Genomic DNA, 25,592 nt, shown 5'->3' on the forward strand with positions numbered 1-25,592 from the left:
ATCTGATTTATGGTACCAAAGATAATTGTTGTGGAGCGCATATCGGATGAAATATATATATGGAAGCTAAAGCTGTATCTGAACCGATATTTTTAGGATGAATTCAGTCGGAATTGATAAGGTTCAGTTCATTTGGGTGATATTAGCAATTTGGTTCACAACAAATCTGATATCGGATAACGTATGTGAGGGACTTCAAGATCAAATCGGGTGAAACATATATTTGGGAACTATATCTAAATCGATTTTCGCCAAATTTGATGTACTTGCTTCTAGACTGAATCTTGTCGGAAGTGCGAAAATTCAGTTCATTTGGCTGATTTAGTCAGTTGGTGCAGAATAAACTTGAAATCGGATAAAGATATATATGGTAGTTATATCCAAATCTAAACCAACTTGACAAAATATAAGGCACTTATTTCTGAGTTTTTGGACTGATTCGGTCGGATGTTGCAAAATTCAAGTCATTTGGACTGATACTGGTCGTTTGGTGCTATATCTAAATTTAAACCGACTCTCACCAATTTCAAGAGGGTTCGTTCTTTACCCTTTACCATGACGTAAAGAAAATCGTTTACCGATAAATATGGGCTTAGATAAAAGTTTGAGTAAAAATACCCAATATTTGTAGACCTATATGGATAGAGTAATTCAATAGTTGGGACAACCCTAAATACGTTTTTAAAAAATCTGTTAAAAAATATGGCTTAAATCGTTAAAATATCGAATATTTGGAGTGTTACTTTTCGCGTTTTTTATACCCTCCGCCATAGTATGAAGGGTATATTAAGTTTGTCAGTCCGTTTGTAACACCTCGAAATATACATTTTAGACTCCACAAAGTATATATATTCTTGATCAGCATAAAATTCTATGTCGATTTAGCGATGTCTGTCCCTCTGTCTGTCTATCCGTCTGTGGAAATCACTCTAGCTTCCGAAAGAAATGAAGTAGATTAATACAATTTTGCTCAAATGTACGTTATGTCTGCAGAACTTTTGGTATTGAAAATGGGCTATGTAGGTTCCCGTTTTCGCATAGCCCCTATATAACGGTACCTCCCGATATTCTGTATTTTGATGATTTTAGCTACATTATTTACCGGAATTGTTTCAAATTTGTTATTTGAAGTTCGTAATTGATTGTAATAATTGAATACTGCAGCCATAGGCAGAAAATTGTCTGTGCAGTTCCGCATTTTGATATAGCCCCCATATAATAGAACATCCGTACATTGATGATTTTAGCTACATTATTCGCCGATTTTTTTTTTAAATTTTGCATTTGAATATTGACAAAAGTTCCCTATGAAGGTCCACGTCTTCGTTTAGACCCTAATATGACGGCTACTTTTGGTATTTTTAAGATTTTAACGGAATTTTAAACGGATTTTATTTTTTTGAAAATGGCCAAATTCGTTCCAAATGGTGGAGGGTATTCAAAGTTCGGCCCGGCCGAACCTGCATCTTTTTTACTTGTTCGCACAGTGCCTGCGTCTTAATTTTTATATATCGTGTACCATAATTGCTCAATATAAAATTTTGCAAATTTATCAACTTTTATAGGAGAGGTACAACAAGGGTGCAGCTTGTCTCCGAACTAAATTTAATTTTTTAAGAAAATTGTAGGGTACCAGGATTTTATCGGACTCTGACTCTATTTGTTATCGTCGTCTGTAACCACACGAGATGATGCATTAGCTGAATTAAGTTTTAACAATTCCAGAGACTATGATTTATGCGACCTAATTCCCCAAGTTCTGCACATGAACTTTATGCAGGTGTGGAGTAGTATAAATCACTTATTTGTTCTCTATGTTACTTTTCTAGTTTATTCAACTTCCAAAGAATACTGCAATGTCACACTATTCAATACAGTTGATCGGAAATTGAGAAATGTTTAATATTTACAAGTTCCATAATTGATAATCTCACATTTTTGAAGATTTAAATTTTGACAACGCCTGATGAAGATTCAGTGAGGCCGAACGAAATTTATTCATATTTACTTATAAATCCCAATAAAAATATTTAAGACCTATTTTTAACATCCCATTCCGAAACCATTAACACATACCATCATAAATCATGCAAATAAGACTACATGCTATTTTAAGGCGGTACACACATTTTTACCCAAAAAGTTTAGCGATATATTTAAGACACATCGACCACCTGTGATATAGCGTGCAGCAAACCATAACAAGCAAATTGGTCAAGTTCACTTATCGCTAAAAATATATATTCCGCACAGTTCACAAAAACATTTGAATTGCCAACAAACAACAAAAACAAGCCAAGCCAACAAAAGAAATAACAACGAATACAAAATACCAGAACGCATCTAAAAACAACAACCCAAAAGCGTAAATGAAAAAACGACAGAAAACAACGAATTTAAAAGAACCTAAAACAACTTAACTAAAAAGTTATAAAAATCAAAATCTGCCGTAAGTTTTCTCATAAAAAAAAACAATAGCAACAACAGCAGCAGAAGCAGCAAAACTTAGAACGCAACAAAACAAATGAAATTTGAAACAACGCCATATTGCACTGGAAAATAACCGACGACAATAGGTGGGCAGGAGAAATTTAATTTTTGCAATACACAGAAAAAAAAGACGAACAAAACAAACTAAGGCAAAAGAAACAACAGGGGCTACGTGGAGCGGAACAACAATAACAACAACGAACTTAAATTTAATTTCCCAACAAAAGAGCCATAACATTTTTCACAGCAACGAACAACGAAGCAGAAAATCGTTGTGAAGACGAAACAACGTCGTTATTAGCTCCTTTCCTTCCTGGCAGTCAGTGTGTCCTAGCGACGTTAACGATTAGCAAAACGGCGTCCCTACAGCATAACAGTCCCTCCCCCAACACCACCTCCTCCACGAACAATAACAACAACATCTTCAGCAACAAATTTCGAAACAACAACAACAATAACCAGAAAAACAGGATGTTGTGTTTCAATTTGAAATTGGCCACAATATTTCGATCATATCGCGATGAAAGTGTACGTGACCGCAGTCAAAGTTTATGTGCGCCACCAACAACAACACGAGCCCCACCCCACAAGGATATTGGGGCGTTGCGTGTACTGCAACGTCGTGCATCCAGTGTTATGTAAGTAGATATGGGTATTGTTGTTGTTTCCGTTTTTTCATTTTCGTCTTATCTGTTTGTTTTGCAAAATTAATATGATGGCATTGTTTTTCCAGCGATTACATTCACCTAATGGCGAAAAAAAACGCTAAGTGTTCGAAGAATGATTTGTAAACAGCAACAATGCGATACAGTGTTTGGAAATAAATATTGGATTTAAAAATGGAATTTTGTCATGACCATATATGAGATTTGCACAAAAAATCCCGGATTTACACATTTTTTTAACAAATTTAAAAGTATCAGTCGGTTTCGCTGACAGTTGTATCCCCTTAGCCGATATCTATATATTTAAATATATATTGACTTGTGTTATGATTTTTCAAACTGTTGACCCTTTATGGGAGAGGTTCAAATGTTGTTGAGTGGGCCAATGTTGTTCATTTCGCAATTGATCCAAGTCTGATATATATGTGCCAGAGTTGGACTATATCGACTACTTCATTCACCTTTACAAGGGAAATATAATAATTTTTGGAAAATGTTGAAATGTGCGTGAGGCACCAGATACAGTGGACCGAAGTATTCCACTTCATTTAATACTGAAAAATTTTGGGATGAGCAAAATTTAAATAAAATGTAACATTTATTTTTACTTTAATTTAATTTAATAAAAAATTAAAAAATATATATAACTTTTGTGGGGAGGTATGTACCAGAAGACGTGAACTGATATATTCCATCTTCACACCAGATTTTGTTTTAATAGAAATATTAGTATTTGGAAATTTTAAGTTATTCGGATGCTTACTTCGAATTGTATGAGCTTCATGGTTATTCAAAATGTTGACCCTTGGTATGGGAGATACTTGATGTAGAGGGTGGATATTGTTAATTTTTGCACCTGATACAAATACTGGTTTTTCTAAAATCTGAATGCATGATCTTATCTTGATCCGTTCGGAAAACTTTTCTCTGCAATCGAGAGTTTTTCGGAATTTTTGGAAAATGTTTAAGTTCCTTCTAAATGTTGGAGGGTATTTAAAGTTTAGCCCGGCCGAACTTAGGTGTTTTTTTCCTTTTTTATACCCTCCACCTTGGAAAGGAGGGTATATTAAATTTGTCATTCCGTTTGTAACATCCTTAAATATTCGTCGTAGACCCCATAAAGTATATATATTCATAATCAGCATAAAATTCTAAGTCGATTTAACGATGTCCGTCTGTCTGTCCGTCTGTCTGTTGAAATCACGATACAGCCCACATTATTTGACGTAGAGCTCCAAAATTTAGCAGAGCTATTTGCATTATGTCTAGGATTGTTGGTATTGAAAATGAGATATATCGGTCCACGTTCTGGTATAGTCCCCATATAATGGTACCTCCCGATATTCGGTATTTTGATGATTTATGCCACATTTTTTCACGGATTTGTCTTAAAATTGGTATTTATAGGTCATATTTGTAGGTCTGAGCGTGTGGCAAAACATTGCATGTATAGGTCCACGTTGTGGTATAGCCCCCATATAAAGGTACCTCCCGATATTTAGTATTTTAGTTTTTTTACCACATTTTTTCACCGATTTGTCTAAAAATTGGTATTTGTGGGTCATAACGGGTTCCTGAGCGTGTCGCAAAACATTGCATGTATGGGTCCATGATTTGGTTAGCCCCAATATAACGGTACCTCCCGATATTCGGTAATTTGATGATTTTTGCAACATTTTTTGCACGGATTTGTCTAAAAATTGGTATTTGTGGGTCATAATGGTTTCCAGCTCCGTTGGCGAAACATTGCATGTATGGGTCCATGATTTGGTATAGTCCCCATATAACGATACCTCCCAATATTCGGTATTTTGATGGTTTTTGACACATTTTTTTCACTGATTTGTCTAAAAATTGGTATTTGTGGGTCATAATGGGTCCTAGTTCGTGTGGCGAAACATTGTAATTATAGGTCCACGTTTTGGTATAGCCCCCATATAACGGTACCTCCCGATATTCGGTAATTTGATGATTTTTGCCACCTTTTTTCACAATTTGTCTGAAAATTGGTATTTGTTGGTCATAATGGGTTCCAGCTTCGGTGGCGAAACATTGCATACATGGGTCCACGATTTGGTATAGCTCCCATATAACGGTACCTTCATAAAATTTGCATTTTAATGGTTTTTGCCACATTTCTTCTAATGTTTCTTTTACCCTAAAGTGGAGGGTATTAAAAGTTTGGTCCGGCCGAACTTAATGTTTTTTTTTACTTGTTATTTTTAACAAGCTAATATCGAGTTTGGAGATGGGCAATATCTTCCAACCCCAACAAGTACCTTCCTACTTATATTAAGAGGACATATAGCGGACCACTCATTCTGTTACCTCCATCACAAAGGGTCGAAATCAATATATATAAAAGAAACTATAATCTTAAAATTTTGCACGATTAATTGTGTAGGCGTGTGTTAAGAATAAGTTTTTGAAAAGTCCTAAAATGTACTTAAAATTGAATACTTTGTATTGGACAAACGGAATGAGTTAAAATTTGAAACTAATAGAGTGCAGAATAGATGTAGAACTGGCTTTTTGGAAATTCGAACTTTAAGGTTACGAATTGCTCTAAAATTTTATTGAACTTCTAAAATTGTACCATTTGGTACTATGTGAACAGATAGAACCAATAATTTGAAATTTTGTATGATAATCAAGGTTGGAAAGTAAGTTTGATATATAAAGGTTGTTTTGGAAATGTGTATCAAGTGTGCGAACTGTACTGATGGTACTAAATTTGAAAAATTTGTTTTAGGATGTACCGATGGATCTAGAATTTTAAAATTTTTGGGGTGCCACTTGGTGGTAGGTTTGTGATTATGAGATGCTTTTGGAAATGTGTACTGCAAGTACACGAAAGGTACTAGACAGTACTATATGTGACACAATTGGGTGTACAGATAGTGCTTCAAATTTGAAATTTGATTTTAGGGTCTCTGTTCATGTGTAGCCTGAAATTATGGAAGTGGTTTCGAAAAAATGTACTAAAATTTTACAAAAGTACTAAATGGTACTATATTTTTGTTGGGTATAGGAATGGAGCCCGAAATTTTATGTTGACGTATCTGTTGGTATGTGATGGTGGTTTTCCAATTGCGTACTATAATTGTTCGAAAAGTACTAAATTGTACTTGTTTCTGATCAGTGTTGGAGTCTGTGGTTGAGTAAGGAAGGTCGTTTTGGAAACGCATAGCAAAACTGTGCGAAAAGTATATTCATAGATTTGGAATTAGGTTCTGAAATCTGATATGGAGGCCACTGTTGGAATATAGTTTTGAGAGAAGAAAGTGTATTTGGGAATGGTACTGTATATGAATAGATAGATAAAGATAGAGCTTGAATTCTGAAATTAGATATTGAGGTTTGCGGTGGTTTTGCAAATGCGTACTATAGTTGTTCAAAAAGTGCTGGATCACTGTTCGTGAGTACTAAGTGTTACTAAATTTGGTATTGGTTGAAGGGATAGAGATGAAATTCTTAAATTTAATATTGAGGTTATTGTTGGTTTCTAGTTTCATGTTCGCAATTGGTATCCATAACTGTAGCAATTTTCTGTCTACATGGAACCTGGTTTTCCTATAGCACTCATATAAAAGCAAGTCCCGATATTCGATATTTTTAAATTTTTAGCTATATTTTTTGAGATTTTGACAACATATTTTCCACGTACCTTAGTGTTTTCCCATAATCTTAATAAAACGGTATCTCCCGACATTCGACATTTTGACATATTTACATAAATTTGAATTCAAAATTTGATATGCTGAGGTTCGTGTCATGTCATTAGGAAATATGGACGATTTTAACTGCATGATTCAACCAACTGTACTGACATTTGCAGTATACAATGGAACTCTTTCGAATATTGGAGGGTGGTCAAAGTTCGGCCCAGCCGATTATAACTTCACTCGGAGAGAAATACTGTGAGCAGAGAGAAATGGAAGGTAAAACTTGTAATAATATGGGCATCAGGTACCAAGCAGGCAATTATGTTGCTATTTCTTACTCCTCCAATTTTTTTTCTGGTAAAACTCTTTATAAAGATCTTAAATTCCAGACATTTTTGCTTGTTCTTTTAAGTTTGCATAAAAGGTAATGGACATTTAATTTCCTTCCAGGCTAATACCTCAGCACTTATAATTATTAAGGCATTGGCGTTTTAAAGCATTTTTTATCGAAACATAAATTATCGATTTACAGACTGGTAATGCAGAAGTGATTATGTCATTTACACAAATATGATAATTTTCTTCTGATATAGAATTTACTTGCCTTAGATTCGTGTCAAAATGAAGGGGTCTCTACGTCCTACATTATCCCCTTTTTCTGCCTCTTCTTTATTATATTTTAAACTACATTGATTTTAGGGATATAAAGGGAAACGAATTTTAATTTTTTTCGAAACACCGTACCACTTCGATGTTTTTATTTCCCATTTTCGTGGTTTTGTCAAATGTCGCTGAGAAATTATTCGCCATTAAGAAACTAATTTTTCAAACGCATTCATGCGTTGTATTGGTTCGTAAAATGATTGTATTTCAATGGGATTTTCTCGGCTGGGCTATAAATTTTCCGCTTGTTTTTGTTTTCAACGAAAATCTCCATTTGGTTTGAGTGCTTTTGGTATATAAATAAAAAGCCACAGCAAAGGGATTAACAATTCAAATTGAAATTGTTGTTGTTGCTGTTGTTGTGATAAATGTGTTTTTGAGGATACAAATTGTGGAAGGTAAAATATTATAGGACATTTATTGTTTGTTGTTAAAATAGATATATAAAAAAATAAATAACAAATAATGACAAAAAAATACAACTTTGTGATGTCTGTAAAAATAAAAAAGGATTGAAAGAGATTGTTTATTTAAATAAAAGTTAGGGACTTACCTTTCGGTTTTTGAGTCGGCTGCAAGAAAAGGCTATGGCAATATAAGGTGAATGAAAATAAGGAGTATACTGGAGTTTTGCGAGTTGACAAAGTGTATCTAAGTTGAGTGTTTTGAACATTGCGGGGGGAAAAGGGATTGGGGTGTCTAAAGAACTGTCTAACGTCTATTTCAAATTGTATATCAGGAATGCGTAGGAAAGTAGCGTTAGATAAAATTACTCTGAGTAGGTGTAAATTGGTTGAAATATTAATTGTTAGCCCACAGGGCACAACCATTTGTCAGGTTTAATTGTAGAAGGCTATGTACATTAAGTTATAACCAGAAAAATACAACATCAGTTCAATGTGGGAGTTTTGTCTTGAGAACCAAAACGTGTATTCAGTGGAAAAAGTATACGCACCAACTCAGATTGTTAAAGTGTTTCTAATATTTTTATGCCGTCCATCATACAAAGAATGGTATAGTAAAATTGTCATGCCGTTTGCAACATCTCGAAGAATTTTTCGGAGACCCTAAAAAGTATATCATCAGAAACTTATAAGATTGTTTAGCGATGTTCGTCGGTCTGGCTCTCTGTTAAAATCTCTAACGTAATTTCAACATTATTTAATCTTAAACATAGAAAGTTTTATATTATATGCCGACTGATTGGAAATAGGCAATATTGGTACATGTTTCGCTGTAGCCCCCTCTCTCGATCTGTCTCGATTTCTGCCAAAATTTCCAATCAAATTATATGATATTAAGGGTTTCAATATTATGGGTTATTAATCTATCTCTCTCTCTCTCTCTTTTGAGCAAACAGATTCCAGAACATTTTAAGTTGATCTAAGGGTGTTCGTCCATATGTCTGCCTACCGGGCTGGTGTTCACGATAACTATCGAAGGAAGTATCCGATTTGGTCCAAACTTAAATCGAGTTCAGAGATGGGCAACATCGGATCATTCCTTCTGGTACTTCCCCCACAAAAATCAAAATTTTCAAAGAGAATATTTTACCTCATAAAGTTAAGAATTGCTCAGCCGATTTTGCTCGAAATCCCAATTTTTCAGTGTTATGTCGGGTGTGACAACGTGCAATATCGGCTCACTCCATCAAGTACCTCCCCACAAAGGGAATAATTACAACTCTTAAAAAATGTGAAATAAGAATCCGAATGCATTCAAATGTCTCATATCACAATATTTTTGTTAACCTAAGTTCTGGTGGGAAGATGGAATATATCGGTAAACTCCTTCTGGTACCTCCCCTACAACGGGTCGGAATTTTGAATAAGTAGGAATCTCATGAAACAAAACTTGAATTTTACACATTTCAATATTTCTACGAATATAAGAGCTGGTGTGAGGTTCGAATAAATAGAATCTCTTCTTCTGGTACCTCCCCCACAAAGGGGTCCTAATTTGGAATATTTATAACTCTTATAAAATGTGAAAAAAGTGTCCGATTGCCTGCACATTTCACACATCCCAATATTTTAATTAACGCTAAATGGGGTGTGAAGATGAAATATATCACACCAATTCTTCTGGCATCTCCCCCGCAAGGGGTCAAAATTTGGAATAACCATGAAGCTCGTAAAACGCGAAATTAGCATCCGTTATCTTTTAAACTCGGTACATCTCAAAACATTTATTAACACAAGATCTGGTATAAAGACGAAATATATCGGTCCACTCCTTCTCGTGCCTCCCCCACAACGGGTCAATTTTTTTAATAATTTTATCTCTCATAAAATGCGAAATAAGCATCCGATTTTATTTATACTTTACACATCTCAATATTTTTATTAACACAAGATCTGGTGTGAAAATGGAATATATCGGTTCACACGATCGTTTCAGATTTGGATATAGCTACCACATATATTTTCAAGCGATTTCGGGTTAATTGTGCACCATATGGCCAATATCATTCCAAATCATCTGAATTTCGGTATATCTGACTGAATTCAGTCAAGACGTAAATACATCAAATTGAGAGAAAATCGGTTCAGATGCAGCTATAGTTCCGATATATATGTTTCATTCGTTTTAGAGTTAAAGTCCTCACATTCGTAATGTGAACTCCACAAGAATGATTTTTGGTACCAGGTATCAGGTATAGTCCAGAAATGCATTTTATGGAGATGGGAAAAGATTTCGATATAGCTCCCACATATATCTTTATCCGGTATCAGGTTAATTGTGCATCAAATGGCTAATATCAGCCCACTTGACCTGAGAGAAGCAAGTAGAAGCAAGTACATCAAATTTGCAAAATTTTGAAAATCGATTCAGATACATCTATAGTTCTCATCCGATTTGGTGTTTAAGTCCCTCACATTCGTAATGTGCACTCCACAAGAATGATATCTAGAACCAGATATCAGGAATAGCCCAGAAATGCATTTTATGGAGATTGGATAAGATTTCGATTTAGCTCCCATATATATATCTTTATCCGATATCAGGTTAATTGTGAACCAAATGGCTAATATCAGCCCAAATAATCTGAATTTTGGAACATCCAACCGAATTCAGTCTAGAACCAAGTACATCTAATTTCATGAAAATCGGTCCATATAGCTATATATGTTTCAATCGATTTGGGGGTTTAAGTCACTCACATGAGTAATATGCACTCCACAACAAGGATATTTAATACCAGGCATCACATATAGCTTGAAGATACTTCTGCCAAATTTTATCGAGATCGGTTCAGATTTTTATATATCTTCGATATACATCTTTATTCGATTTTACGGTTATTGTCCACCATATATGTAATATCAGTCCAAATTGGATAGGAGACTTTTTCATATTCTACCGAATTTTTCCATTTGGTGAAACTAGGTCCGGTATATCTATTGCTCCAATAAATATTTTTGAATATTATATTCTTATCCAAGTCATATCATGCACTATACAGCAATGTTATTTGGTACTAGAGGTGCAAAATTCTCCGTCAAGTTTCTTGAAAATCGATTCAGTGTTCGATATTGTTCCCAAATTGTGACTACTCTAATGCCATGATATGTATTTAAATGAGGTTCATAGTTGGTATGATATACTTCTCATAAATTCCCAATATAAACTTTTTTTGTTACGGGAGCTCTACTAAATACACATAGTGGTGTAGGGCACCATATAGTCGGCAGTCCTTACTGGTTTTTAACTACCTTGGCAGTTCTTATTAATCTATTAAATAAAATTTTAAGACAATGACTTTTCCTATCTATCAAAGCCATGTTAATGCAATGTCATGTTAAAGGACATAAAATCCATTATCAGATAAATGTATTAATGGTTCAATTATGTCTAGACTTTGTTAAAAGTTGCCACAGTCGACTGGCTTAAATTCATATTTTGTATTGACTCAAGGAACGCATCTTCTCAAAGGCATCCGCAGTCTAACTTTATCTAAGCAACAGATTGTGCAAAAAAGATTTAAAAGGATATTAAATACGGAACGCTAGAATAACTTTCAAAAAGCATCCAGCACCAATAGAGTTATTGTTTTTGTAATACTCTTGCCTCAGAGCCTTTCAAATGTGCTGCATACAAAGAAGCCATTTGCTTAAGTGTGGGTTTATTTTACAGCCAAGAAGATGTTCATTTGCCAAAATAAAAACAAATAAAATGAAAAAAAAAAATCAAATCAAGCTAAATAATAACATAAAACATCTGTTCGCAGTGTCCTATAAATACAAATACGTATCTCGAAATAGCTCGATGACTTGCAAATGGTTTTGTGTTCACATTTCCTTTAAAGCATCGAACAGTTTTCAGATTTTAACATTTGACCTTTTGCCAATTGCAAAATCCCAAAAGGCCTGTTCACAATTCCAGTGCAACCTATCTCTACCGCCCCTCCCCCTTCCCCACCCCCATTCGCTTTTCTACCGGTCTTGATATGATTGAGTGAATGTTCGTTTCGATGTGACTGAGGAGATAACTGGCATTTTTGTGATGTCGGCTGCCACTGTAGCTCTTTACACTTCAATGAACATCGCAATCAGATGGCTTTGTTTCGCCATGAATTTGTCATGAGCAACAAATTTGTGTTTTTATGGACTTCTTCGAAATGGAATACCGAAATATGAATTAACATAGAACCAACCATTTGCTACGAAATTGAAAAGGATTTTTAGAGAAGAAGTAAAAATTTTAAGAAAATATTTAATTTTTCATTTTCGGTGAGTCTATATTGGCGAGCATGAATGACAGTCATTATGTTTTATTTCGTTTGTATTAAAGTTTCATATACAAATAATTGTTATTTGAATGATAGAAAAACTTAAAAAAAAATTAATCTATAACAAGACTGCGAAATTAAGATATTATAAACCAAATTTCGTTCCTGGAGAATTGCAATGGATGATTTTTTTGTAATAATCTCTTGGCAACACTCGTCACCCAAAGCTCACCCACTCGCCATCCACAAACGTGATCTGTTAAAAAAAGTTAATCGCACACTTCTACCATTTTGCGACGAAGCTGATTTTTGCATCAATGCGTACGAACTGAAATAAGCTAAAATGTCGATTTGAAGATAAGATCAGTCAGCAGCATTGAAAAGCAACTAATACATTCAGAAAAAGCCACAGTTTGTGTGTGTGATTTATGGACTGGTGGCATCATTGGACCGTACTTCTTCTAAGACGCTGAGAATCGTAACGTAACTGTGAATGACAATTGCTAGCGTTAGATATGATATCCAACTTTTATTGTTTAAAATACAAGAACTAGACTTGCGTAACACGAGGTAAGGGTATTATATCTTCGTGCATTTGTTTGTAACACGCAGAAGGAAGTGAGATATAACCATAGTACTTTTGACGATCTTCAAAGAATCACTTTCTGAACCGATATACGCATGTCAGTCCGTCCGTCCGTCCATGTATTCTTGTGAACAAAATGCAGTTTGCATTTATTATCCGATTGAGATAAAATTTTCCAAGGACAGAGCCTTTTGAAATTGGACGGGCCCTTTTTATACTCTACAACACTATGTGTTGGGGGTATTATAAGTTTGATTGGGCCATAAATTATGTAACACCTCGAAATATTGGTTTCCCAAATAGGAAAGTATATATGGAGATTCCTATCTCGCCGAGCTGAGTCAATCTAGCAATGTATGTCCGTCCGTCCGCCCGTCTGTCCATGTTAATTTGCAATCACTCTACAGGTCGCAATTATGGCCCGATCTTCACGAAATTGAAAATGGAGGTGGGGTTATGGTCTGAATTGCTTTTGGAGAAGATCCCAAAATATTAAGGGGTTGAAATGGACCAAAAACTGAAAATTTTCCCGATTTTGCAGTTGCTCTACAGGTCGCAATGATGGAACAATCGAAGCGGAAGTTAGCATGGGGCTTGAGCTTAGGGCTGTGCAGTAGCCTTCCAATTTTGATGGTCATCGGGTAATATTTAGTGTTAAATAAAAGTCAAATTTTCCATTATACCGCGAATATTTTTAATCCCGGCGAAATCACAAATAGACGAATAGTCAATTCTGACCGTTACGTAGATGCCGATAGCAAATATATCGGATGTATATAGCGAAATTTGCACAATATATATATACAAAGGAAAGGGCTGTTAGCTGGAATGCTTATATCTCAAGAATTCCTGGTCCGATTTTGAAAAATTTTGTCAATTCAGAATGCCGTCTTGGCATAAAAGTATAAAATCGCATTAAAAGATGTCATTAATGATGTTAATATAGATTTTGTAGTATTTTGTGACATTTTTTATTTTTTCATATTTTTTATCGCATGCTATTTTTTCAATTTGACTTAATATATTGAAGTGTACATTTTGTAAAATATTTTCACTTACAACACAGGTTAGGGTTATTATATACAGATTGCAATTATAGTCCGATCCTCACGAAAATTTTCAAAAGGGTATGGTTAGGCTCAGAAGGGCTAGACCTATTGTATTAAAAGATGTCCGCAATATATTTGGGGGTTTAAATGGACCAACAACTAAAAATGTTCCTGATTTTGCAGCCTTTATAAAGGTCACAAATAGATACCAAAGGACACGAAATATTGCATGAATTTTAATTTAAGACAGCGAGTAGAATAAACCACCACTTTTGTTTGAAAAAATACCAACATTACTTACAGGCGATATCCGAAATACGCAAAAGACGAACTTCTGGCTTTTTATGCTGATTTCGTTGACGAATCCAGCCAAATATCGTATAGATGATTCGCAAATCATATAGATGATTCAAAATTTAGAGATATAGAGGCGCCTCTTGCTTTTGGAGATGATCACAAAATATTTAGGGGTTCAAATGAATCAAAAACAGAAAAAAATTTCTGATCACACAATTAAGCCAATCGACACGCCTGAGAAGACAGTTAAGGACAGGGAAGGATTTTAGCGTTTTTGATGGAAAATGGACCACAACAACTAACAGCATGACGGAGTGCTTTAATATTGGGCAAATGTCCCTGGTCAGGTCAGTGCTCCGTGACATAAATCTTCCAAAATCGATCAGAATATAAGGGGGTATCACATGGTCTGCCCCGCACGACTATAGCCTTTACTTACTTGTTTTTAATATAATCGTTATCGAAGTCATATTATGCCCTATACAGCAAAGATATTTGGTTCATAGTTTGTATATTTGGTACTTCACTTAAGTTCTCAATATATACAATATATACATCAGTTTCCTGCCTTTCTCTATTTTCTCCTAACCTCCCGTATATTAAAGGAAACGATTTCATTCTGGAACCTTTAAAAAATTGTATCAACTTATTTTTGAATTATGAACCGTATGTTCCCTCGTTGCTCTTGATATTATAGATATAACTCAACCTGTTTCCTTGCATATGAAAGCTGAAAACAATTCCGTATATAGAAAGTTATTAACTTTATTTATTTTCGTAATATTCCAATTATTTCGGTTTTTTTTTCAAACGTTTTCATGTAAACAACGACTTATGAATCAATAAACGAAAATTACTCTGTAATATTAACAGCGTAATAATATTGCCTACTCCCTAAAAAGTTAATACATTTAGAGATATTCACGGTTGAGGACACCTAACCCAATCCATTCAAGTGTTGCTTGGTAGATAATTTATTCCGTATATATATATATATATATACATACAAATATACTTATTTGAATATACACTTTTTCGTTAAACCACACACTCCATTCAAACTATTACCCCAAATACGACAAATTGCCATATCAAACGGTGTAATTTGTGTAAACAACTGGAGTACATGTTATAGAAAGCTATATTTGATTACTGAGAGAAGAGAACCAAAAAATAAAAAACGAAAAAAAGAACAACAAAAATTAAAACTTTTTCCCCCAAAATATACATTGAACAACCCAACATGACGTTTGATAGGGGGGCAAACCCACACACACACACACACACACCGACACACATATTACATATCGAATAATGGTGGTGTTCCAAAAAAACTTTTGTTTTTTGTTGTTCAACTTTTATTTTTGAACTCACACACACACATACACAAACAACTAACTACAAGCGGATGTAAAATATGTCAGCATGAAGAGTCAAAATTTTGTAAAGCATAAATAGAGTTTGTAAATGAAACTTCCGGTCTTGTTTCTGTGTGTGGGGTGGGTGCACCAAACAAAAACTGTAAAAGCTGACGATAATCGCGTTGCTTATGAACAGAAAGTTCATTGCAGGAAAATGGTCATGATGGTAGCTGATTTGGATGAAACTTTAATAATTGATTTCATGGAAATATTCAAATGTGAATAAAACATTAAATGCGAGTGATTTTTTTCGCTAATGGCTAATTTGTTTTTATATTTAACTAGCTGGCCCGGTCCGCGTTGCCGGCCCGTAGTTTTAGTCTTCAATGCAACTTTTGTATAGCATAATATTTCGCAAATCTGGCTCATAAAGGTGAACAAATGTTAACATAAATATTGATCCGACTAAATAGAAATAAATACCTATTTAAAGAGGGCAAAATAATTTCTGAATAGTCAAAGTTAATTACGTTTTTACACCCATTACCATAGCACCTCAGATTGCGCTTTAGAGTCCCTAAGAAGTCTATGTTCTTGTTCATAGTAAAATTCAATGACGAATCAACAATGCCCATGTTGTTGTCCGCCAATCGGTAAAAATCACTATAGATCGGCGGCCCTGGGAACTATATGGGGACTGTACCAAAATGTTTACCTATATTGACATTTTTCTGTAAGATGGTTCTCTACTCACAAAGTAGCCTAAATATAGCAAAATCGATTGGAAAATGTGGTCAAGACCCTCGAAATAGAAAAGTCAAGATGCCAAATAAAGGCCAAATCAGTTGAAAAAGACCAAGGTCATAGCTGAAATCAGGGAAACATTCATATGAGGGTTATACCAAAATGTAGGCCAACCAATATTCTCTTGGGGGTTACAAATTCAATAGAATACAAAATTTTCTTTTCTGACCACACATTAGATGTGAAAGTGGACTTGGGAATACTCCAATGTGGGGACTTTACTTAAATAAATTCCGATGTAGCAATTATCCTACCCCAGGGTAGCATAAATACAATTTTTAGCCAAATCAATTGATGAATGTGGTCAAGACCAAAATGGGCCCTACTCTGAAAATGTAAAATTTTATGCGAAGAGGTTCTCTACCCCCTTAGAAACAAAGATGCCAATTAAGGCAATAAGGTTTGGAAAGAATTTCTGGACGGATAGAAATCCTTTTCTTATTATTCTTATTTGCACCCTTTAAATTTGGCATTTTACTGATTGTACTCCCAAAGAATTTTGCATTTTGAGCTCTCATTGAAGGATTATTGTCACATGAAAGAAGTAGTTCCACGCTTTTCAATGAGCCCCATTAGGTTTTTTCTGTCATTTTTGTTTTATTTTAATGTGTTCGCATCTTCCAGCTGAACCACGATGTAGGCCCTGGAGTTGAAAGGTAGATGTCAGTTAACATCCTATTTCCCACTTATTTAATTTTTTTTTTTTGTTTTTTTTTTTGTGAAAAATTGTATGTAGTGAGAAATTATTCTTTATTTTGTTCACAAAAAATTCACCGAATTCAATATGATAATACAAATTGAAAAAAGAAGAATAACAAATTGAAAAAATCTTCAACTTCTTCGCTGATTTTTTACAGCAAATGTTTAAAGATCCTTACAAAGTTTATCAATAGAATGTACTATTATTTTAAAATTCGATTCCATTGAATTTTTTTTCGATTTTCCCCATTTTGAGAATTTTTGCAATGAGATCTCTTTTTTGTGATTTTTTAGCGATTTTGAAAAAGTAATTATTTTTTAACTTTGGTATGGCCGCGATAAATTATTTCATCTATTCATCATCATCTATTCCGTTTCGCCACCACATAATTCGGTACTACACTTCCATGTAACCCGCCATCAATTTCAGTTCTTAAGAAATCAAGTCAATTAAATTGGTATTAATATTCAAATTCAAAAATAAAATATAAAAAACACTACAAATGTACATTAGAAAAAAATAAGTCAAAATTGAAAAAAATCATGCAAAATAAAACATTACTATTGTACATTTCAAAAGTCAAAATGAAAATGTTAATATATCACATTTTTACGCGCTTTTTTGGATATTATCCTTTTCGGAAAAGAGACAATTCCGAATTTGTATGAATCGTTAAAATCTGTTCAGCGGTTCTTAAGTTATAAGCGTAGTAACTAACACAACTTCCTTTTATATATATAGATGTGGGTGGAAAAAATAAAGTGAAATGGCATAATGTAACTACTTATTCCGCTACTATCAAATTTTTAAATTCTATGAAATTTGTGAAAATTGTCTGCTTTTCGATTCATTTCGTCTTAATGTCGTTTCACATCAGCTGAAATTTGTCCGACTAAGCCACTATAAAATGCGAATGTAAACAAAAACAAGTAGAAAAAAATGTTCGATCTGGCTGAACTTTTAGCAACCTTCACCATTTCAAAGGAATTTTTGAATTTTCAAAAAATTTTTGATAACAAATTTGGTTGACTGTGGACCTAATCTTCAAAAATACTTTGTAATACTTCAGTTCAAGAACGTGATTTTAATAATCAATATCCTTAAGTATAGTAATATGGGGCCTATAAGAAATTTGGTTTCATCAAGATGATTTTCTATTATAGAAAATAGTACCTATTGCCAACACCAAATACCAACTGTCAAATAATTCAGTTAGACAATGTCGCTAAAATCGGCAAATCATCACATTATATGGAAGATGACGACAAGGATCTGTACAGGCAATTTTCTGTCGTATTAAGTATTGCCCATTACGAACTCCAAATTTCAAATTTAAAATAGCTCCGGTAAAGAGTATAACACTTCAGCAAAATACCTAATTCCTGGTGGGGCCATTAAATGGGGTCCATTCAAAAACTTGGACATACATGTTCTCCAATGATCTTTCCTACAAAATGACAATTTACAGGAAAACATATGGCCCATTGTCAATTACAATAATTATATGGACTTAAAATATAGGGTATTTTTAAGAGATTGCTTATTTGAAATTTGAAATGGCCAAAATAAAGTTTTATTTGGTAGATAATTTATTATAATGTTATATTCAATTATAACTTCTTGCATTTGGCCACAACGACTATTTTGTAAAAAAGGTAATTCCGTAGGTCCAATTTTCTACCACATTTTCCAGCATTCGAAGGCGTATTTCAGCAATGACACGTGGAATATTGGTTCCAAAAGTGCCAATCGTTGCTGGCTCATCCACCTGAGCCAATGATTTTAAGTAACCCCACATAAAAAAAAAAAAACAAAAAAAAAAAAAAAGAAACGAGTGGCGTTAAATCACGAATGAACGCGGAGGCTAATTCAATGGTCCACTTCTGGGAATAATGTCGTTGAAATGTTCTTTCAACGTCCTGTTGAAACCACATTTCAAATTCAAATTCCTCCTTCCACCAGTCCGCACCAAATACTACATCTGTCGGAAAACTTAAAACTTAATACATGCTATTGTGGATCCACGATTCTGATCCAATATACATATTACAATTTTACGACTTTTGGGCAGGAGTTTCTTCAAAACTCCTCAATTTTTTGCCAGGAATTACTTGAATATTTTTTGTAAAAATCCTAACACCTGGCAGAAGATGGGATAAAAGACTCGTTCACATAAGGTTTTCCATTTAAAAGAAAAAAAACTTTACCGAAATTTGATAGAAAATTTTAAATATTTCTGGTCTGCCTTTGTATGACGATACGAAAGTGAACTCGAAAAAACACACAAAATTTTTGGACTTTATTTAATTTAAAAAAAATCATAGAATTGGTGTTTTATTTTCTAGTTCACTTATTTATTTTCATACCAGAACAGACCCTAAATTTTTAGAATAATATGGATAGTGATTTGCCTTATATAAATGTCAATATTTTAGCTCTATCCCATCGAACAATACCAAATGTATACCATATATATTGCTTTTAGATATAGTTGAATTAAAAAAATCATCTTTAGTACATCTATTCTTAGCCCAATCAGCGACGCTGATTCCAAATTCCAGCTTTCTAGCTTTTCATGGTATTAAATTTGTATTAAATTTTATATAATATCTTCCCCAAATACTTTCTTACTTATTTCCAAATTCACATCCAAAACTTTACCCTATACACTAACAGTGACCCTTATGTCGAATTTCCAACTTCAAGCACGAGTAATAAGATACTGGCAAAAATGTTGAAGAAAGTGGGTGCCCATGTTGACCAACTTTGGAACAGTCGCGGTCGACATTTCCGTAAAATAATCTTCAAGCATTGAATTATATAGTGCATACTCTCAATTCAAATAAAGATTTCATCTATATCCCTGACAATCCTAGACAGGATTTAATGTCAGGCGTGAAAATAATACCAACCAACATTTGGAAAAAATCCGTCGAAAAAATACAATCAAAATGAAAACCGTTATGTGTTTATGTGAACGCTGTCATTATTAGGAGGGTCAATAAAACTCTGACGAATACTAGGATTCCCAATATTTGATATTGGGGAGCTAGTCTCACCTACTTGCTTAGAAGTATGCGTAGAAGAGTTCGTTATCTTTAAAGCTACATCGGAAGACTGCAAAGCTACAGGAGTATTACAGGGATGCTGCACGAGTGAAACTACTGAACTACAACGAGAAGAGTTCAAAGATTTCCTAGAAGATTCCACTTATTCGGAGTGGATTAGGTTCGAAGAGTCGTACCACAACGTAAATAGGATACAAATTCCTCGTTGTGTCCAATTTACCCCACAGTGTTCGGCGGAATTACATGTGTTTTCAGATGCCTCGGCTAAGGCATACGCGGGGGTAGTATATATTCGAATTGAGGTCCCTGGTCAAAATGTGTTCAATTCAGACATAACCCAAATGTATAGACAAATCCGCGTTGACCCGCTGCACACCCCACTACAACGAATTCTATATCAGGATTCGCCAACAAAGCCAATTCAAGATTTCGAATTAGAAACCGTAACTTTCGGTTTGAATTGCGCACCTTATCTAGCTATTAGGACGTTATTGCAACTGGCCGATGAAACAGAATCAGAATACCCCCTAGCAGCGCACATATTGCGAAAATCAATGTATGTGGATGATGTATTGGCAGGAGCTCATGACCTTGAGACCGCGGTGACTGCTAGGGATCAACTAATTTCGGCACTTTCCTCAGCTAAGTTTGAGCTTAGAAAATGGACAGCCAATAATAAGACTATTTTGAATCGTTTCCCTCCTGAACATTTGGTAGACGCGCAATTACTGTCATTCGTAGAAGCGAGTAGTTCCAAACCTCTTGGTATAAGATGGAATGCTAGGTTAGATTCCTTTTACTTTGAGGTCAAGCCTATTGAGAAGAAATTGAGCTATACAAAAAGGGAAGTTCTTTCTGCTATTGCTAAATTATTTGACCCTGTCGGTTGGTTAGGGCCAGTTATTATCACGGCAAAAATTATCAGTTATGTATTATATAAGTCATTTTTTTTTGTAATAGGCTGTAGTACCGATTACGAATTTTAAATACAAAATTTAAAACAATAAAAAAATCTTTAAAGTCGCTTAAATTACCCGCTTAAAAACCCGAATATTTGGAGGTATCGTTATATGAGGCCCATACGAAAACGCGGGCCTGCATATGTAATTTTCATATCCTCCACCGTTCTATAGAGGGTACCCATTGAAATTTTCTAATACGAAATTTGAATCAATTCCATTAAATAATATCGCTAAAATAATAAAAACAACGAATATCGAGAAGTATTTTATATGAGGTCTACCCAATTTAGTACCTATTACGAACTTTAAATACAAAATATAAAACAATTCCTTTCTACAACGTCACTAAAATCATAAAAAAACCGAATAGTGGGAGGTACCCCTACATATCGTTGGGCGTAGTACTCATTAAAATCTTCAAATACGAATTTTGAAACAATCCCTGCATCGAAATACTGAATATCAGGAGGTGCCGTCACATGGGCTCTATACACATACATATATTCGAAATTTTAGCCTTCTACCTCAATTCGTTCGGAAGATAGCGTGATTACAATAGACGGGCATCACTTAATCGAGTTAGATTTTCGCGTTGATGATTTGTAGGGCCTTTCACAAATATCTCGAAGAGTTACATACGGAATGACAAATTAAATATACCCTCCATAGAACGGTTGAGGGAATAAAAATAGATGCAATATATTAATACAAGTTTTGAAACTACTTTGTCCTTTACTCGGCAGCCTTGATAAAGCGACAATTAAAATTTATTATTATATTGAATATAGATCAAAATATATTAATTCCGAAAACTTCCAACAACCGTCAAAATATATTGAACAGAGTGGTCCTGTTGTGTGGTGTCTTAACTGAAATAGTAACCTATGTTGGTTAAACGGTGATCATTTTTTATAAATCTATATACATTTTTTGCCGAAAAATCAACAAATTTCAAAAATTGAAATATAAAGTCTTCTTGGAGATGGATTTTAATTTATATTAGCTTATATTTTGCTCCAATTTTTTTTTTTGCGTAAAAATGAGCTATGTAGTTTATCAATTATGTAAAACGCTTGTTTATAATGATATAAACAAATTAAATTATCAGAAAATACATCACATGATTTACAACTTATTACTAAGTGAATCTAAGAAGATCAATGCTTGACAATTCGACGTTTGACAATAAATGCATATCTACAACAAAAAAATGTTATCATTGTTGCTATTCTTTTATATTTTCATAATGTATTGAAAATTCTCAAAAATATTAAAAACTTGACATTTGGCTAAAGAATTTGCTTTTGGAACCATAGTAAAATAGTGAAATTTTGAAAACGTTGTTCAAGCTATCAAATAAAATTGGAACTAAAACAATCACATAAATCACCCGCCAAGTTTTTGTAAAGCAACCTGCAAGTAAGTCAATAAAAAACACAAAAACGAAAACGAAAAACAAAAATCTTCTCAAGGATGCTGAACTGCCTAACGTGGATTGTGTTAAACTCAATGACAATCCTTGTATGCCCTTCGCGAATATTTTGAAAACGAAAGTATATCCATTCATTGGAAAACACTAGCGCACAAAATTCATAAATAACATTGTAATGGCCTCATACATTAATAACAACCAAAACCATCTGTGATCGGTGAACTGGCTGGTTATGACCGTGGACAATGGATGTTCATATCTCTGGAATTGCAGCTAGCGCGCGGTATCAGTATGCATAGGATTCAGTGAAATATATATGCATTTTGAATTACCCTCATGAATTCATGCATGCATTTCACACTGAATACACAAACATGATGATGGTGTCCAGTTGCATACATACACAGACGTATCTCGAACTCGCACACACACACTCACACTTTTAATGTCATGTGCCATGTTGTTAATGGCATCAGTGTTTGCATTATGACCACTTGTAGACAATAACTGCCATTATTGGTCATCATCATCATCGGCAAAGCAACCACCCACCCAACCAACTTAACTACCATTCGAACTATGAATGACAATTTGTATGCAATCGTTTAAATGCTTTGGCAAATATCCAATTATGTTTCACACGAGACAGAAATTCGCGGCAATAAATTGTATACAAATGTAATTAATTGTTGTAACAAATATCTAAATGCATTCAACTATTGATTGATGGAGTTAGAAGTGAACAGTATAATTGCTGATGCAGCAATTTTGAAAAATCATTTATGAATATTACAAATGCTGAGCTAGCAAAATGCTATTTAGAGGTTAGAAAAAAGTAGCTTTTGGCGTGGCAGAAATGCTTGGGAAAAGAAGAAAGCCCAATGACCGAGTTAGGAAGTACCAATCGGCTTACGGGCAAATATATATACAAGTTATGATATAATGTCGCTTATATTGTGATATGCAAATCTTGGATTTAGTCACACTAAATGTAACATTCTCATAAATATTAGGATCTTTGAAGTTTGAAAAAGAATCGGGCATTTTAAATTTTCATAGTTTTATTACTATTCGAGACATTTGCATGTGAAAAATCTGGAGAGAATTGGATGCTTATACCCATTTCTTTTAGCATTTTGTTTTTCAAAATCTTGTACTCTAATGGGGGAGTTACCAGAAGATATGGTTCGATCTCTACCATCTTCATAACAGATTTTGTGTTCATAAAAGTATTGGGATGTACCAAGTCTGATTGACATCAAATGTTAATTTCGCATTTTATGGTCTTCATGGATATTCAAAATTGTGGACTTATCTGGGGGTTGTACCAGGAGGCGTGGGCAATTATATCCCATCTTCACATCAGATTTGGTGTTAGTAGAAATAATGGGATGTGTGAAATATGATTTCGCATTTAATAAGAGTTTTGGTTATTTAAAAATTTGACTCTTTGTGTGGGAGGTACCAGAAGGAATGTTCCGATCCCTTCCATCGTTATAACATATCTTGTGTTGATAGAAATATTGAGATGTACAAAGTCTAAATGGATTCGGATGTTAATTTATCGTTTTATGAGCTTCATGGATATTAAAAATTTTTTAACCTGTGTGGGGGAGGTACCTGAAGGAGTGGACCGGTATGTTCCATCTTCACACCATACCTTGAGTTAATAAAAATATCACGATATGTGTAATTTAAAGATAATCGGACTTATACGAGTTATTAATCCAAAAGTCGACCCTTTGTGGGGGCGGTACTTGGTAGAGTAGACCGATATTTTCCATTTTCGAAGCAATAATACAAATTGTAGGATTTGCAAAGTTGGAGCAAAACCGGATTATCCTTTACATTTTTGTGCAATAAATTATTCTCTTTGAAAATGTTGACATTTTGCGGGGGAGGCACCAGAAGGAGTGGACCGATATTGCTTATCTCCGTACTCGATCTAAGTTTGACCATAGTTTTACGATGTACCAAGTTTGGATGAAATTGGATACTGCCTTCGAGAGTTATCGAGGGCACCAGCCAGAGGGACGGATAGACGGACGAATATCGCTAGATCGACTCCAAATGTCCTGAAACGGATTTGGTCCAAAGAGACCTAGGGTCAAAACCTTTATTTCGATGTGGCACGTTTTGGCCGTATCAAATGATATATACACTCGGTAGCCATATGGCCGAGGGCATAGTTAAAAATATTAAAATATATATTCTTTCTGGTATGTCTTTCTGGACTGTCATTGAAAACTTTTTTCCACAATCCGTCTTTATGGACTGTCTATCCTTCAATATAGCCTCTCAAGGCTTTAACCTCTATGGGCTTCAACCCGCCTATGTGAACTCTATGGATGTTAGCTCACCTGTATGGATGTTATTCTCTGGCCTTCAACATGTCTGTAAAGACTTCCTGGCCCTCGGGTAGTGGTTTGAATCCACCTGGCTGTCATATGTGGAGAGTGAATTTAGGACTATCAGAATACTAGGATTGAAAATTTGTTAACCGTATTATAATTGTTAATGCCCGAATGTTTATCATCTGAGAACTCGTTCCATACATTTCATAATTTGCAGCCTTCGGTTTGATTGTAGCGAGTAAAAGTAGAACGATAAGCAATAAATGTAGATTTTTATAAAAAGGACAATGGTCTTATGTTTGGACAATCGAAAAATCTGAAAAAATTCCAAACGGACCATTTCTGCTCTATAGAACATACCTGGAGCTTAGTTTGTCTAAGTAGAGTAACTGACCTCTTGCACATCTGTGCAGGTCACTGGCCTGCAGATTCTTTATATAGACCCCCTATCCTTCAGTCCGTCTATATAGAATTTTTGACCTTCATTCTATCTAAGTGGACCACATATTGTGATATCGTCTTTACACTACCACTAACTTATTTTAAACTCTCTATGTTGTGATGTTGGTTTTAAAAATATTCATTCAAAACTCCTCGTACAATTTTCTGCCGACATTTCTGAATATACCAACTTCCTTCTTAAAACAAACCCAATCGCGGTCACAAAGTTTCAGAAATACAATCTTAAACAGAATATGATATGCACATATTATAGCTACATTGATATTTACTTCGTATGCAACATTTCAAATTACATCATAGCA

At 34.4% G+C, this 25,592-nt stretch overlaps 1 protein-coding gene across 1 annotated transcript in view; it reads left to right on the plus strand.

Annotated features, from left to right (window-relative positions):
• Nucleotides 1–25,592, plus strand: part of LOC101891493 (GTPase-activating Rap/Ran-GAP domain-like protein 3) — a 295,890-nt gene that overhangs the window by 157,905 nt on the left and 112,393 nt on the right. The window lies entirely within an intron of this gene.

Source organism: Musca domestica, unplaced genomic scaffold, assembly GCF_030504385.1.
Source record: "Musca domestica strain aabys unplaced genomic scaffold, Musca_domestica.polishedcontigs.V.1.1 18, whole genome shotgun sequence".
Taxonomy (NCBI): Eukaryota; Metazoa; Arthropoda; class Insecta; order Diptera; family Muscidae; genus Musca; species Musca domestica.